The sequence below is a fragment of the Phocoena phocoena genome, chromosome 20 (assembly GCF_963924675.1).
Source record: "Phocoena phocoena chromosome 20, mPhoPho1.1, whole genome shotgun sequence".
NCBI classification, from domain to species: domain Eukaryota; kingdom Metazoa; phylum Chordata; class Mammalia; order Artiodactyla; family Phocoenidae; genus Phocoena; species Phocoena phocoena.
The window spans coordinates 14,121,595-14,138,884 of record NC_089238.1 but is presented as its reverse complement, the minus strand read 5'-3'; the positions used below and the strand labels follow the sequence as shown (position 1 = coordinate 14,138,884).

The window sequence follows — 17,290 nt, the reverse complement described above, 5'->3', positions numbered from 1 at the left end:
TTTTCAAAGAACTGGTTTTTGGCTTAGTTTATTTTCTCTATTACTACTTTGCTTTCTATTTTAGTGATATCAAACTTATCTTTATTACTTCCTTTTAAATACCTTCTTTGGATTTAAATTGATGTTCTTTCTTTTAGTTTCTTACAGTGGAGGCTTAAACCATTCATATTCAATATTTTTTACTTTTTGATATATGCATTTAGAGCTAGAAACATGCCTCAAATTACTGCTTTTACTACAACCCTAGTGTTTTTTTTTTTTTACAAGAGAACAAATCCTACACTTTTATTTATTTACTTTTCAATAAGTTTAAATCCTTGAAAGGTATAGCATCACACGGATTCTGTGTCCAATGGCCTTAGCAAGAAGATTGCTTTGGAATTTGGCATGAACCATGCCACTGTTTCCATGAACACCCGTTATCTTTCCCCAGATTACTCTGGTTTTGTTAGGTTTTCCATCAGTAGTTACTGTGTTGTTCTTTGCTTTGTACACATAAGTACATCTCTTGCCTAGATAGAATTCAGTTTCATCTTGAGCATATATACCTTCAACTTTCAGGAGAGCTGTGTGCTCCCTCTGGTTCCACAGACCCCACCGATAGCCAGCAAAAGTGGCCTTGGACCATAGCCTTTCAGACATATCTGTCACTTTAGAAGTCCTCTTCCCAACAGGCCCCACTTATTTGCCCCCAAAGTTCAGCTGCGGGAGCTCCACACACCTCCACAGGGTCCAAGATGGTTGAAAAAGCCCAAGTGTTTTGCGTTTTTTTCATTATTATTAAGGTCAAAATATTTTTAAATTTCTATTCTGCCTTATTATTTGACCCATTGATTTTATAGAATTATATTGCTTAAGTTCAGATAACTTGGGAATTTTTCAATATTTTGTTTTGTTATTGTTGTTGATTTTTAGTTTAATTCCATTGTGGTCACACAACATACTGTACATGATTTCAATCCTATGAAATGTATTAAATCTGCTTTATGGCCCAGTGTATAGACTATTTTGCTAAATGATCCATGTTCACTTGAAATGAATATATATTCTGTCATTGCTAGGTGTTGTATTCTGTATTTGTTAAGTTGGCTAATTGTGTCATTCTCATATTGTTACTGATTGTTTTGGGACTACTTATATATGAGTTAATAGGACTTGTGTGTTAAAATCATTTATTTATTAAAGTGGCTGTATCTTTTTCTCCCTTTTCGTTCTGTCAATCTTTGTTTTCAGAGTAGAATTCTAAAAATTCTCCCACAATGAGATATTATCTCAGTAGCTGACTGGCAAAAAAAGTTTTAAAGTGTTACAAGTGTTGTCAAGGATGTGGAACAACTCTCAACTATGTGGCAGTAAGTGTCAATTGAAATGATTCTGGAAACTCTTTGACATCACCTAGAGAAGCTGGGAAGCACATGCCCTAGAACAAAGCAAGTCCACCTGTAAGTATTATACTTTAGAGTTATTCTTACACAGACTTTTAAAGGTCTACAGAAATGTTCAAAACAGCACCACTTGAAATAGGAGGGAAAAATCTGGAAACAACTCAAATATCCATCAAGAGGCTATATAAATAAAATTTGGCAGATGTACACAGTAGAATGCTGCCCAACATTGAGAAAATGAACAAATTCCCAGAACATAATGTTGAGGTTTTTTTTAAGTGACAACACATAGAATGTTATTTCACTAAATTTCAAAACACACGCAAATCTAAACAATATGTTATTTGGGGATATGTACGTATATGGCAAATCTATAAAGAAAACCATGGGAATGACTAAATTTAGGTGATGGTTAACTTTATGGGAGATGGGGGAGGAGCATCTAGGACACTTCAGGGACTTCCCTGGTGCTCCAGTGGGTAAGACTTTGAGTTCCCAATGCAAGGGGGCCCAGGTTCGATCAATCGTTGGGGAAATAGATCCTGCATGCATGCCACAACTAAGAGACTGCATGCTGCAACTGAGAGTCTGCATGCCACAACTAAGGAGTCAACTAAAAGATCCCACATGCCACTACTAAAGATCATGCACGTGGCAACGAAGATCCCGCAACTAAGTGCCGCAACTAAGACCCAGAGCAGCCTAAATAATAAATAAACAAATATTTAGGATACTTCAAAGGAACTGATAATAACTTTTTCTTAAGCTGAGTGGTAGGCCCACAGAATTTATTTTCATTCATTCAACTGTACTTATGTTCATATATATATATATATATATATATGCTTGTGTGTGGAATTCTAAGTTAATAAATAGGCTCAAAATGAAACAGGATGACAATATGAAATAGCTGAACAATTGTATTACTGAATGCAAGCCAAGGAATTCTCTGACACAACCCAAAGAATTAAAGGAATAAAAGAAGCAAGAATATAAACCCAGGGAATGTATTCAGGAGAACTTGATGAAGATAAAACTAGAAAATAATGACATAGAAAATTAAAAAAAAATACAGTTGACCCTTGAACAACACAGATTTGAACAGTGCAGGTCCACTTATACATGGATTTTTTCAATAAATACGTGCTATAGTACTACATTATTTGCAGTTGGTTGAATCCTCAGATGTGGGACCTAGGATGTGAATATGGAAGACCAACTGCAAAGTTATACACAAATTTTCAATTGCACAGAGGGTCAGGGCCCCAACCCCAGTGTATGTCAAGGGTCAACTGTACAACTAAAACTAGTTTTTAAAAAAATGACCAAAATCTTGTCATTTGAAAAGGGTAGACTTTTGCTTACATACAGTGAGTAGGTCACATGCATTTATTTCCCAGCACTATCCAAAAAGAGATGAAAATAACAATGACAACAACAAATGTGAAGAGAAAACTACAAAAAATAAGAAAATTCAAGGAACTCTGGTATGAAAGAGATTATGACCAATTTACAACTTCCCTGAAGGGCCCAGGTTCCACAGAAAAGGACCTTGGTGAGCTATGGATCTGGAAGTAGAGGACTGGTTGAAAATTTATACACAAACTCATTGCCCTGATCTTCCCCCTCTACAGTTAACTTTTCTCCCTTGTCTAAAAAATACATTTGATCTCTGGATAAATTGATTTTGAGAAGATGTAGAGGATGCACAAAGAAGGGCAGACAGACACAGTTAGAATGAGTAATAACCACAGTCTGAAATCTTCTTAAGCTTCTTTCCCTATCCTGGTACCAGTCTCCAGCAACTCAACACATAACCTTCACAGGCAGAAACTGGAGGAGTCCTTTAAGGAGAAACTAAAGAACAAAGAGATAGAAATCTGGGGGTGTCCCAGAGAAAAGATTGCTTCTGAAATCCATCAGTCGGCAGGCTCTAACTCATGACTGAAAGTAAGGATTACCACGTGGTTGAGAAAAGTACCTAAAATGAAAGACAGAGAACAACTCAAACAGGAAAAGGGAATATGGTCATAACAAAGACAATACATGTAGCTAAGAGAACTTTAAATAAATAATATTTACATAACTGACTTTCCTACCTATCACATGCATAATATAATTATATATTATTCATATAATTTTGAATCAAATATAATGAATATAATATATATAACATTAATATATAATTTCATAAATATCAGAGAAGATATTGCATTCCTAAAGAACAGTATACTATATAGAAAAAAACCATGAGAGAGCTCTAGGAAATTAAAAATATGACTTATTAAAAATTAAATAAGTAGAAGATAAAATTCCTAGAGTTGAATAAAAAGACAGAGAAAATAGGAAGAAAACATTTAGAAGCTTAAGCCATGTAAGTTCCATCAAATAATTCCAATGAGAGAGAGGAAAGAAGGAAAGAAAGAAAGAAACTACACAAAAATTTTCCAGCCCAGAAGTACACAAGTCTCTAGAATGAAAATATTCACCTGACACCCAGCATTAAAAAGTTTTAAAGAGGGATTTCCCTGGTGGTCCAGTGGTAAAGAATCCGCCTTCCAATGCAGCAGGACGCTGGTTCGATCCCTGGTCAGCGAACTAAGATCCCACATGCTGTGGGGCAACTAAGACCGCATGCCACAACTACTGAGCCCATGTGCCTCAGCTAGAGAGCCCACATGCTCTGAAGCCCACGTGCCACAACTAGAGAGAAGCCCATACGCTGCGTGGAAGATCCTGCATGTTGCAACTAAGACCCGACACAGACAAAAATAAATTTAAAAATAAATTTAAAGATCCACACCAAGGAACAAAATTACAGTACATTGTGTGATATATATCACCCTAAACGTTCCAGGAGGGTTGGGAACACAGATTATGCACAAAGAAATAGAAAACAGATGACAAGCCTTTACAAAAGCAACATTAGCTACACAACATTAGCAACATAACATCAGATTTTATCTGATGTTATGCCTTCAAATTCTAATTTATAGTAGAATTCTCACCACAGGCAATAAGTGAGATTGCAATAAAGGTATTTCCAGACAGTAAGAACTTAAACATTTACCTCAAAGGCATGCATTTGAACGAAGTTGTTGGAGAGAGGCAATCAGCAAAAATGAGAAACATACAAAATTAACAAGACTTGGAACATAGGAATTCAGTTCCAGAAAAGGGAGAAGGGAAGTCTTACAGAAACCCTGCAGTCCAGACTGGAACTACAAGATGATGGCTGTGAAAGAGATTTGGCAAGGGGGAGAAGAAGTATCAGATAAGTTTGAACATTTGGAAAAATCATTGCTTAGAGTTTGACACTTTGGAGGGGTGGGGGGAACATTTAGAAAAGGGTAGCAATAGGAGCAAGTACATATACATATAAACCAAGTCAGCTAAATCCACAATAAAAAAAATTGTGTAAAAAATATACTTGGCGGCTTCCCTGGTGGCGCAGTGGTTGAGAGTCCACCTGCTGATGCAGGGGACACGGGTTCGTGCCCCGGTCCGGGAGGATGCCACATGCCGTGGAGCGGCTGGGCCCGTGAGCCATGGCCGCTGGGCCTGCGCGTCCGGAGCCTGTGCTCCGCAGCGGGACAGGCCACAACAGTGAGAGGCCTGCGTACAGCAAAAAAATATATATATATATACTTGGCTCTGAAGCACAAAAATATATAATCAGTATATAAATACCAAATACTGCTTTAACCAATAACTGTGATATAGTCATATTTGGAAGTGGTAAAGGGAGAGGACAGGGTGGGAGGGTCTTGTTTTTTTTTTTGGGAGGGTCTTGTTTTAAATGAGGTTTGAAGTTCTGATCATTAAACAGGACATTTTAATTATTTTAACCACTAAAATGAGACTGATTTTTTAAAATAAATTTATTTACTTATTTTTGGCTGCATTGGGTCTTCGTTGCTGTGCACGTCTTTCTCTAGTTGCAGCGAGTGGAGGCTACTGTTCGTTGCGGTACATGGGCTTCTCATTGCAGTAGATTCTCTTGTTGCGGAACTCAGGCTCTAGCCTCGTGAGCTTCAGTAGTTGTGGCATGTGGGCTCAGTAGTTATGGCACACAGGCTTAGCTGCTACGCAGCGTGTGGGATCTTCCCGGACCAGGGCTCAAACCCAGGTCGCCTGCATTGGCAGGTGGATTCTTAACCACTGCGCCACCAGGGAAGCCCAAGACTGATCTTTTAACGAACAGTGGTAAAAGGAATTTTTTATTACCTAAGAGTGACTAAGGACGTTATTGGGCTCCTATACAAATATATAATTTTTACTCCCCTTCATGTTACTATGTAGTCCTCATTTCTACATTTTGGTATGGGTCCAGGAATACATCATCATGATCCTATCATAATAAAGGAGATAATTTTGTCTCCTTTCCCCCCCAGTATTTATGCCTGAAATTATTTTACTTAATTAAGTGCCAGTCATAATTCTGAAGGCACACCTAACCACCATGTAATTAATCAAAATGCCACACATCCAGCCTCATACACAGAAACAGCGATGCACAAGCGCAGACCCTGTGGAAAACCATAACCAGAGGCGTTGGCCTATCAAAACCATTCCAGAAATAATACACTGTGGAGCACAGCCACATTCACGGATACACACAATCTCACGCACTTCACTAACCAACCGCGCAGACTTCCGGCTTCAGAGCTGGGCATAATCGTCCATTCTCTGCGGAGTCATCGCAGTACCCCATCCAAATAATTACACGCAAGAACAGCCCCACGCACAGAAACAACGCTGTCCAGATTACACACTCAGGCACACAGGCATCCAGCCGGCTCCGGAATCCTGGCCCCTAGCAGGTTTTACCGCCGCGTTCCAAACCCAACAGCTCCCTCTAGAAGAAGCGAAGGAGCACACCCACTCCTCTTTGCGCCTGCGCACTAGTGACTGTGCGGAGAATTCCCAGCAATCTCCGGGAGGGGCGGGTCGCGGAGACGATAACCAATGAAAAAAAAGCCAGAGGCCAAGACACTTCCCGCAGGGTAGCAGGCCGCAGTCAGTCTCAGCCTGTAATTCGAGGGTTCGTGTTCAGGGGTCTGAGGTTTCCTGGAGCCTCCTCGGCCTTTCACCGCCTCCTACACGCTTGGAGGAGGCGTGGGACTTGCGTCTGACAGAGACAGGCACTTCCCAGAGCCCCAGCGTCACAGCCTTGGGAAAGAGCTGTTCTCCTATGCCTGTTCCATTGGAGTGTGGTGAGATGGGAACCCGTGCAGCCGCAGCTTTTCTCGGACACCTAATGTTTGGGAGGGGACAGGCGGCACTCTGGAGAGCCGACTGCGCATGGGAAGCAGAGGGTTTACGGCATTTGGGGTCTAGAGTCTTCTGCCGCTCTATGTTTCCCCCCAGGGTTCCACCAGGTTGGTGCAGGTTGACCTCGTGTTAGGCTGCACCCTGCAGGTCTGCAAGCCTTGTAATTGCCCGGCAGCGGGTTGCAGGAAAGAGCATGGAGACAGCGGTAGAGACATCAAGGGTTTATTGGATAGGAAATCTTTCAGCTCTGAAGCAAAGGCCTTGGGGTGATACCCCACTGTGTATGGCAGACATCAGGCGGGACACAGGCAGTAGTCTTCCTCTGGGAGAGGAGAAGGAGGAGGAGGTTACCAATTATTGGGGAATTGATGTCAGGTGGGCTTATTAGTTTCCAGGGAAACCAGTAGAAGAGTGTGTCCCTCATTGCCCCTTTGGTTAACAGCCATCGCTGGGGCAGGTGTTGCCCCTTGATAAACTAGCATGGTGTAGCCATTCTGGTCTTGATCTCAGACAGCAGTGAGCAGTGGCTTGAAGTGAGATTTTAGTTCCCTGCCCAGGATTTGGACCTGGGTAGCCCAAAAGAAAACCAGGAATCCTAGCTGCTAGACCACAAAAGGCTAGGGGCTAGAAGCAAAGTTCCCCTGGCTCTTGCCTCATTTGAAAAATGAATTTCTCAAGGAGGCAGAAACTGCAAAAACAGGTACAGAGTTTATTGTTAGAGACACAACACAACAAGTGAGAGAGCACACGGAGAAACAGTTTGTTTATTTAAGACAGAAGCAAGATAGAGATATGTACCCGGAGAGAAAGGGTGTGGGTGTCCTCCCTAATGAGGAGAAGCGCAGTAGAGAGGAGGTCAAATCATTGGGGCTCGTGCTGTAGCACAAGGGAGCAAAGAGAGGAACAGGCACCCTTGCTCACTCCCTGAGAGGAGCTGCTTTGGTCCTTAAATGGGGTAACACTGGGAGCAGATCCATGGGTTGGGTAGGAGGCGTAGCCTAGGTGGTCAGCCCACCCGCTTGGTGGTGCTGTGTACCACGCTTTTGCTCCCAGCCCCTCAGAAACGGCAGTTGGTTTGTGGCTTTTTGTATTTTTGTTCATAATTGCCCCAACTGCGTGTGTGTGCAGTTATTTTTAGTCCCTTATAGTTTCATTGTATTCTGTTGCTCAAGGAGATGTCTGTCCAGGTGCACGCACTCTGGTAGAGGGTCCCAGGTCCCAGACTATCTCAGAAGGACCCATAGGACATTTCTGGAGAAACGAAGGCAGTGAACGGCCTCAGGGGTGACCAGCTGCAGTGTCAGAACTGCAGCGTATCCAGAGCTGTGAACCCAGACATTATAGTCTTCTACTTTCTTTGCGTGCATGTGAAAGTGAGGGGCAGAGATGGTAGTGGAGACTGGGTTTTGACCAATCTTCAAAAAGACCAGATATCTCAGGCACCCCTTTCCCTGGCTACTGCCATTCTCCACAGAAGTCATGTGAGAAGGAGAGAATTGCTGCTGTACATCAAAAAATCAAATTCAAGGTGAGTTTGTGCTTCCTCTTTGTTCCATGAAATGCATTTTGTTTTTCAGTATGTGGAAACATCTGGTGTCCTCCTGAAACATTTTCATTGATTTACCCTTAAGTCTTCCTTCCACAGGGAAAGTCACAGGTCCTGGGGATAGATCCCATTCCCCAGTGCACCCAGATGTCCTTCTGGTTAATTATTTGTATTTTGCAAATAATTTAATTCTTCCTGTTGACTCTCTTTTATTAAACATTTCTTAGGCTGTAGAAATGCAACTCTGGAGGATAATAGACTATTATTTTAGACAGTGATTTATTAATGAAGAGAATATACCTGCTTGGAATCACACACTGGATATTCTTAATCTTCTACAAAGGCTTGAGATCAAAAGCAAATAGGGTAGGAGATGGTTTGACTCATTTCAATCAGTGACAAGGACTTTGCTTTGTGAAACTTTTAAGAGTACAAATGTAATTGGTGGTTTGAGAGGTCTGTTTCAACTAGGGTGTAGATCCCACCACCACTCTACTCCAGAATACCTAATGGTATTTTTTGTAGTACTGGCCAGGTCTGCTTCCTGGTTTGTCAGCATAACTTTGTTTCAGGCCACATTTTTGTGTGATGTGTGAGCAGTATGGTATAATGGCTAAGAGTGTGGGTCTAATACCTGGGTTAAAATCCTAGCTCTAACACTTGCTAGGTGTGTGAGCTGCTTGGGTAGTTTATTCAACCTCTCCTTGCCATAGTTTCTTTTTTTTTTCCAAAATATTTTGTAAAGACTAATTTTTTTTAAGAGCAGTTTTAGGTTTACAACAAAATTGAGAGGAAAGTATCGACATTTCCTATATATCCCCCGTCCCAATACATACATAGCTTACCCCATTATTAATAACCCCCACCAGAGTGGTACCTTTTTTTTTTTTTTAACCAAGGATGAACCTACATTAATGCATAAGTCACCCAAAGTCCATAATTTACCTTACTGTTGTACCTTAGTGTTGTACATTCTGTGGTTTGGGACAAATGTATAATGACATATATCCATCATTCCAATGTCATAGAGTGTTTTCATTACCTGAAAAGTCCTCTGTGCTCTGCTGATTCATCTCCACCCACCCCCCACAAACACTGATCTTTTTATTGTCTCCATGGATTTCCTTTTTCCAGAATGTCATATAGTTGGAAGCAGACAGTATGTAACCTCTTCAGATCAGCTTCTTTCACTTAGTACTGTGCATTTAAGTCTCCTTCATGTGTTTTCATGGCTTGATGGCTTATTTCTTTTTTAGCACTGAATAATAGTCCATTGTCTGGAGGGACCACAGCTTATCCATTCACCTACTGAAAGTCATGGTTGTTTCTAAGTTTTGGCAATTATAATAAAGCTGCTGTAAACATCTGTGTGCAGGTTTTTGTGTGAATATGTTTTCATCTACTTAGGGTAAATACTAAAGATCTTTATTACTGGGTTGTATGGTAAGAAAGAGTATGTTTAGTTTTGTAAAAAACCACCAAACTTTCTTCCAGGGTGGCTATGCCATAGTTTCTTAACTGGAAAATACCTACCGTGTAGCATTATTATGAGGGTTAGATGAGTTAATAGTGTCAAGTCCTTAGAATAGCCCCTGGCACATACTAAAAGCTCAGAAAACATTGCCTGTTATGATGTGGTAATTCTGGGTCGTTCCCCCTCAGCTTTCTGCAGATCAGGAACAATGACAGTGTAAACTTAAATTTCTTGGCACTTGTAGGTAAGAAAATGAAGCAAATGCCAAAGTCCTGTAGGGTGGCATTTAACTCTATGCTATTTACCTTCCTTTATGGGATTCCAGGCAAAAACTGAATCCTTGATTTCCCACACACACACATTTATTGAGATATACTTGGCATATAACATTGTGTAAGTTTATGGTATACAGTGTGAAGATTTGGTAAATGTATAGATGGTGAAATGATTACTACATAATTAGCTCTGTGCATGTATGTGTGGTGAGAACATTTAAAATCTACTCTTTTAGCAACTTTCAAGTGTACAATACAGAATTGTTAACTACAGTCACCAAGCTGGACATTAGATCCCCAGTTAGATCTTCTAACTGGAAGTCTGTACCCTTTAACCAACATCTTCCCATTTCCCCAGTGCCCTAGCACCTGGCAAACTCCATCAACTTTTTGTTTCAATGAGTTTGGTTTTCTTAGACTCCACATATAAGTGAGATCATACAGTATTTGTCATTTTCTGACTTATTTCACTTACTGTAATGCTTTCAAGGTTCATTCATGTTGTCCCAAATGACAGGATTTCCTTCTTTTTTTGGGCTAATATTCCATTGTGTGTGTTTATATCTATATATAAAGAAAATGTGTTGTATGCACATATCACATGTACATTTAACCCATTTTCTTTATCCGTTTATTGGTGGACAGACAAGCTGGTTGCATGTTTTGGCTATTGTAAATAATGCTACAGTGAGCACCCCTGCGAACATGGCACTGCGAGCGGTGCGGAGCGTGCGGCCCGTGGTCTACAGCCTGTGCGCCGTCTCTGTGCCCAAAGAGCCCTGCCCGCCGCGGCCCTGGGGACTGCGGGCGGGCGCCATCAGGGCGCTGCGCACCGGACCCGGTCTGCTGTCGGGTCGTAAATTCACAGACAAACATGAATGGGTAATAATAGAAAAAGGTGCTGGAACAGTGGGAATCAGCAGTTTTGCACAGGAAGCTTTGGGAGATGTTTACTGTAGTCTGCCTGAAGTTGGGACAAAATTGAACAAACGAGGAATTCGGTGCTTTGGAAAGTGTGAAAGCTGCTAGCGAACTATTCTCCTCTATCAGGAGAAGTAACTGAAATTAATGAAGCTCTAGCAGAAAATCCAGGGCTTGTCAACAAATCTTGTTATGAAGATGGTTGGCAGATCAAGATGACACTCAGTAACCCTTCAGAACTAGATGAACTAATGAGTGAAGAAGCATATGAGCAATACATAAAATCTATTGAGGAGTGAAAATGGAACCCCTAAATAAACTAGTTTGAAACAACTTAATCTAGCATAGTTGTCTTAAATTAATGGTGGATAGATTTTTAAAAAGAACCTTTTAGCAAAAGAAACTACTTGCAACACTGTTGCCTGAAGAAAATACCCCTTAACTGCCTAATGACTTCAGATAAACACCACATCTTTTTCACAACACCCGATAATTTTTTTAAATTTTTTTTTTTTGCGGTACGCGGGCGTCTCACTGCTGTGGCCTCTCCCGTTGCGGAGCACAGGCTGCGGACGCGCAGGCTCAGCGGCCATGGCTCACGGGCCCAGCCGCTCCGCAGCACGTGGTATCCACCCAGACCGGGGCACGAACCGGTGTCCCCTGCATCGGCAGGTGGACTCTCAACCACTGCACCACCAGGGAAGCCCCTCAACACCCTATAATTTTTAGGCTAATCTCCAGTTATAATATTCAGAATTCCTGAAATTGTGGTAAAACTAGTTATAAAAATTATGTAGTTCAAGGATAACATTGTTATCTTAACCTTGTATAATATTGTAACTTGCTTACAGCCATCCCTGGATTTGGGTCAAAATACTCAATGAACTTCCCACTGGAAATAAATGGCAGTGGAGAAAAAGTTTGTTAGTTGTATAGTGTCCAGTGAAGAACGTTACTATCTTAATTTTGCAGTATACTGTGTTTGCTGGTGCTACTTCTATACAGTGAAGCAATAGCCTTGCAGGAAAATAAGAAACAGTTTAATAATAAAATATTCAACTTCTTAATTAAAAAAAATAATGCTGCAGTGAACGTGGGGGTACAAATAAATCTCTTTGAGATAGTGATTTCATTTCCTTTGTGTATATACCCAGAAGTGGGATTGCTGGATCATTTGATTGTTCTAAGTTTTTGAGGAACTGCCGTACAGTTTTCTGTAATGGCTGCACAAATTTACATTTCTACCAACAGTGTACAAGGGCATCCTTTTCTCCATATCCTTGACAACACTTGTTATCTTGTCTTCCTAGGGATAGACATTCTAACAGGTGTGAGGTGATATCTCATTGTGGTTTTGATTTGCATTTCCCTGATTAGTGATGTCAAGCATCTTTTCACATACCTGTTGACCATTTGTATGTCTTTGGGAAAATGTCAATTTAGGTCTTCTGCCTTTTATTTATTTATTTTTTGGCTGTGCTGTGCAGCATGTGGGAATCTTAGTTCCCCAGCCAGGGGTTAAACCCATGCCCCCTGCAGTGGAAGCACAGAGTTTTAACCACTGGAAGGGAAGTCCCTTCTGCCCATTTTTTTTTTTTTTTTTTTTTTTTTTTTTTTTGCGGTACGCGGGCCTCTTTTTTTTGAGGTACGCGGGCCTCTCACTGCTGTGGCCTCTCCCGTTGCGGAGCACAGGCTCCGGACGCGCAGGCTCAGCGGCCATGGCTCACGGGCCTAGCCGCTTCGCGGCATGTGGGATCTTCCCGGACCGGGGCACGAACCCGCGTCCCCTGCATCGGCAGGCGGACTCTCAACCACTGCGCCACCAGGGAAGCCCTTCTGCCCATTTTTTAATCAGATTTTTTTCTCTTGAGTTGTATGTGCTTCTTATATGTTTGAGTTATTAATCCCTTATCACATGTATGGTTTGCAAATATTTTCTTCCATTCTGAAGCCTGCCTTTTTATTTTGTTAATTGTTTCTTTTGCTGTGCAGAAGTTTTTTAGTCTGATGGAGTCCTTCTTGTTTATTTTTTCTGCTGTGGCCTGTGCTTTTGGTGTCATGTCCAAAATATCATTGCCAAGGGAATTCCCTGGTGGTCCAGTGGTTAGGACTCTCCACTTCCACTCCTGGGGGCCTGGGTTCGATTCCTGGTTGGGGAACTAAGATCCTGCAAGCTGTGCAGTGCAGCCTATATGTATGTGTGCATGTGTGTGTATGTGTGTGTGTGTGTGTGTGTGTGTGTGTGTGTGTGTGTATCATTGCCAATACCAGTTTTCCCAGTGTTTTCTCCTAGTAGCTTTATGTTTTCAGGTCTTACATTTAAGTCTCTAATTCAATGAATTAGAGACTTAATTTTTGTTAGTGGTGTAAGATACGGGTCCAGTTTCATCCTCTTGCATGTGAATATATCCAGTTTTCCCAGCACCATTTATTGAGGAGGCTCTCCTTTGCCTATTGTGTATTTTTGGCTCCTTTGTCAACTATCAGTTGACTGAATATTTGTGAGTTTATTTCAGAGCTCTTAATTCTATTCTGTTGGTCTATGTGTCTGTTTTTATGTCAGTATTAAACTGTTTTGACTAGCTATGTAGTACAGTTTGAAATCAGGACATGTGATGTCTCCAGCTTTGTTCTTCTTTTTCAAGATTGTTTTGGCTATTCAAGGTCTTTTGGGTTCCATACCTATTTTAGAATTGTTTTTTCTATTTCTGTGAAAATGCCAGTGGAATTTTGATAGGGATTGCATTGAATCTTTAGATAGCTTTGGGTAGTATGGACATTTTAACAATATTAATTCTCCTGATCCATGAACGCAGAATATCTTTCATTAATTTGTGTCTTCTTCAGTTTCTTTCATCAGTGTCATAGTTTTCACTGTACAGATCTCTCATTTCCTTGGTAAAATTTATTCCCAAATATTTTCTTGTTTTTGATGCTATTTTAAATGGAATTGTTTTCTTTATTTCTTTTTCAGATACTTCAGTGTTAGTGTATAGAAATACAACTGATTTTTGTATGTTGGTTTTATATTCTGCAGTTTTACTCAATTTGTGTATTAGTTCTATCAGTTTTTGGTGGAGTCTTTAGGATTTTTCTACATATAAGTTCATGTCATCAACAGACAAATTTTACTTCTTCATTTTTGATTAGGATGCTTTTTATTTATTTTTCTTGCCTGATTGCTCTAGCACTTCCAGTACTATGTTGAATAGGATTGGTGAGAGAGGGCACCCTTACATTTTTCCTGATCTTAGAGGAAAAGCTTTCAACCTTTCACTACTGAGTATGATATTGGCTGTGAGTTTGTTGTATATGGCCTTTATTATTTTGAGATATATTCCTTCTATACCCAGTTTTTTTTGTTTTTTGTTTTTTTGGCTTTTTTTGCAGTACGTGGGCCTCTCACTGTTATGGCCTCTTCCGTTGCGGAGCACAGGCTCCGGACGTGCAGGCTCAGCGGCCATGGCTCATGGGCCCAGCTGCTCCGCGGCATGTGGGATCTTCCTGGACCGGGGCATAAACCCGTGTCCCCTGCATCGGCAGGCGGACTCTCAACCACTGCGCCACCAGGGAAGCCCTATACCCAGTTTTATGAGAGTTCTTATCATGAAAGGAATTTTAATTTTGTCAGTGCTTTTTCTGCATCTAATAAGGTGATCCTATGATTTTTATCCTTCAGTCTATTAATGTGGTATACCACATTTATTGATTTGCATCCCAGGGGTTTATTCTTGCATTCCAGGGATAAATCCCACTTGATCAATCCCACTATGATCCTCTTAATATACTGTTGAATTGGGCTTATTAGTATTTTGTTTAGAATATTTGCATTTATATTCATCAAGGATATTGGCCTGTCGTTTTCTTTTCTTGTAGTGTCCTTATCTGGCTTTGGTCTCAGAGTAATGCTGGCCTTGTAAAATGAGTTTGGAAGTGTCTTTTCCTTTTCCATTTTTGGAAGGGTTTGAGAAGGCATGACATTAACTCTTCTATAAATGCTTGGTGGAATTCACTACTGAAACCATCTGATCCTGAGCTTTTCAGTATTGGGAAGTTTTTTGTTTTTTGTGTTTTTTAAAATATTTATTTTTTTGTTGCATTGGGTCTTAGTTGCAGCAGGCGGGCTTTTTAGTTGTGGCACACGGGCTCCTTAGTTGTGGCATGTGAACTCTCAGTTGTGGCATGCATGTGGGATCTAGTTCCCAGACCAGGGATTGAACCCAGACCTCCTGCATTGGGAGTGCAGAGTGTTAACCACTGCACCACCAGGGAAGTCCCAGTATTGGGAAGTTTTTGATAACTGATTCAGTCTCCTTACTTGTTAGTGGTCTATTTACATTTCCTATTTCTTCATGATTTAGTACGGGTAGGTGTATGTTTCTAGGATTTATCTCTTCTAGGTTATACAGTTGTTTCTGTATAATTGTTCATAATAGTCTCTTATCTTTGATATCAGTTGTAATGTCTCCTCTTTCATTTATAATTTTGTTTGAGTCCTCTCTTGTTGAATATAGCTACAGGTTTCTCAATTTGGTTCATCTTTTCTAACAACCAATTCTTAGTCTCATTGATTTGTTTTTCTGTTTGCCTTTCTAGTGCCTATTTCACTTCTGCTCTTTTGATAAGATTTTGCTCTTCTGTCTGCTACTTTAGTCCTACTTTGTTCTTTTTCTGGTTCCTTGAGATGTAAAGTTAGGTTAATTATTTTGGATCTTTCTTTTTTCTTAATGTAGGCATTTATCACTATAAACTTCCCTCTTAGAATTGCTTTTGCTGCATCCCACTTGCTCAGTTCTCTTAATGAATAATATGCAGAAAGGAGCATACTTATTAATTTATAGGAGACCAGGACTTCCAACTAGTCAATTAAACCTCTGTGTGTGTTAGAAGGAAATACTAGTAATCCTCATCTGATCTGACAAGCCTTATACGTATTTACACCTTAAAGATTATAGAGATGTCACTGGAATAGCAAATCACCAAGATAGTCATTCAGAATTTCTTACTTTTTTAGAGATGTGACGTTATTCTCATAGATTTTAGCAATAATCTCTGAAGTCCAGGTATCTTACAAGATTCCATGATAGGAACAACAATTCCAAGGATATATTTTTAATAATATTAGAAAACATAGTAACGTGCTTATAGTTATAAATATTCACGTGCTCTGTATTGGACAGGGTAACAAAGCTAAGCCTTTGTTAATATTCTCTATTTGTCATTTTATCACATCAGAATTTTTATCAGGTAAGAATGATATCTCTTTCATTGTAAATTCTAAGGTCGGGGAGGGGACATCACCTTTTTCTTCTGAGAAACTTTTTGCTAATATTGTTAATTAAATAGATTTGCATTCTCCAGACAGATCTCTGAAATGTATTCATTAGTATTATCAGACATGGCTATCAAATCCCACAGAACCTACAAAAAGAATTCTTGGAACTAATAGTAATTTTAGCAGGATCACAGAGTACAAAATCAGTATACAGAAGTCAGTCATGGACTTCCCTGGTGGCACAATAGTTAAGAATCTGCCTGCCAATGCAGCGGACACGGGTTTGATACCTGGTCCAGGAGGATCCCACATGCTGCGGAGCAACTAAGCCCGTGCACCACAACTACTGAGCCTGCGCTCTAGAGCCCACGAGCCACAACTGTTGAGTCCACGCACCCTAGATCCTGTGTGCCACAGCTACTGAGCCCATGTGCAACAACTACTGAAGCTTGCGCACTCTAGGGCCCGCATACCGCAACTACTGAGCCTGTGCTCTGCAACAAGAGAATCCACCACAATGAGAAGCCTGTGCACTGCAGCAAAGAGTATCCCCCACTTGCTGCAACTAGACAAAGCCCGTGCACAATAATGAAGACCCAATGCAACCAAAAAAAAAAAAAAATTTTTTTTAAATTTAAGAAAAAGTCAATCACCTTTGGGACTTCCCCGGTGGTCCAGTGGTTAAGAATCCACCTTCCAATGCTGGGAGCAGGGGTTCAATCCCTTGTTGGGGAACTAAGATCCCACATGCCGTGCAGTGTGGCCAAAATTTTTTAAAAATAATAAAAAATTTCAAAAAGTCATTTTTTCTATATTAGCAATGAACACCTAGAAGTTGAATTTTCAAAAACAATACCTATATGTGTATATATAACTGATTTACTCTGCTGTACACCTGAAACTAACACAACATTGTAAATCAACTATACTCCAATAAAAAATTTTAAAATATAAACATTTTTAAAAAGACATACTTAGGAAATTTCAAGTATTTGATACAGTATGGTTAACTATAGTTGACATGCTGCACATTATCTCTCTAGAATTTCTTCATTTTGCACAACTAAAACCTCATACTTCAGTTATTTGTGTTAAATGTAGATTCTGTTCATGTCTTGAAAATATTAAATATTTATATTC

General features: G+C 40.2%; 2 pseudogenes; one reads left to right on the top strand and one right to left on the bottom strand.

Moving 5' to 3' along the window:
* Nucleotides 1-309: 309 nt before the first annotated feature.
* Nucleotides 310-642, bottom strand: LOC136141267 (large ribosomal subunit protein eL33 pseudogene; annotated as a pseudogene).
* A 10,017-nt stretch (nucleotides 643-10,659) lies between these two features.
* LOC136141260 (glycine cleavage system H protein, mitochondrial-like) lies at nucleotides 10,660-11,174 on the top strand (annotated as a pseudogene).
* Nucleotides 11,175-17,290: the final 6,116 nt, after the last annotated feature.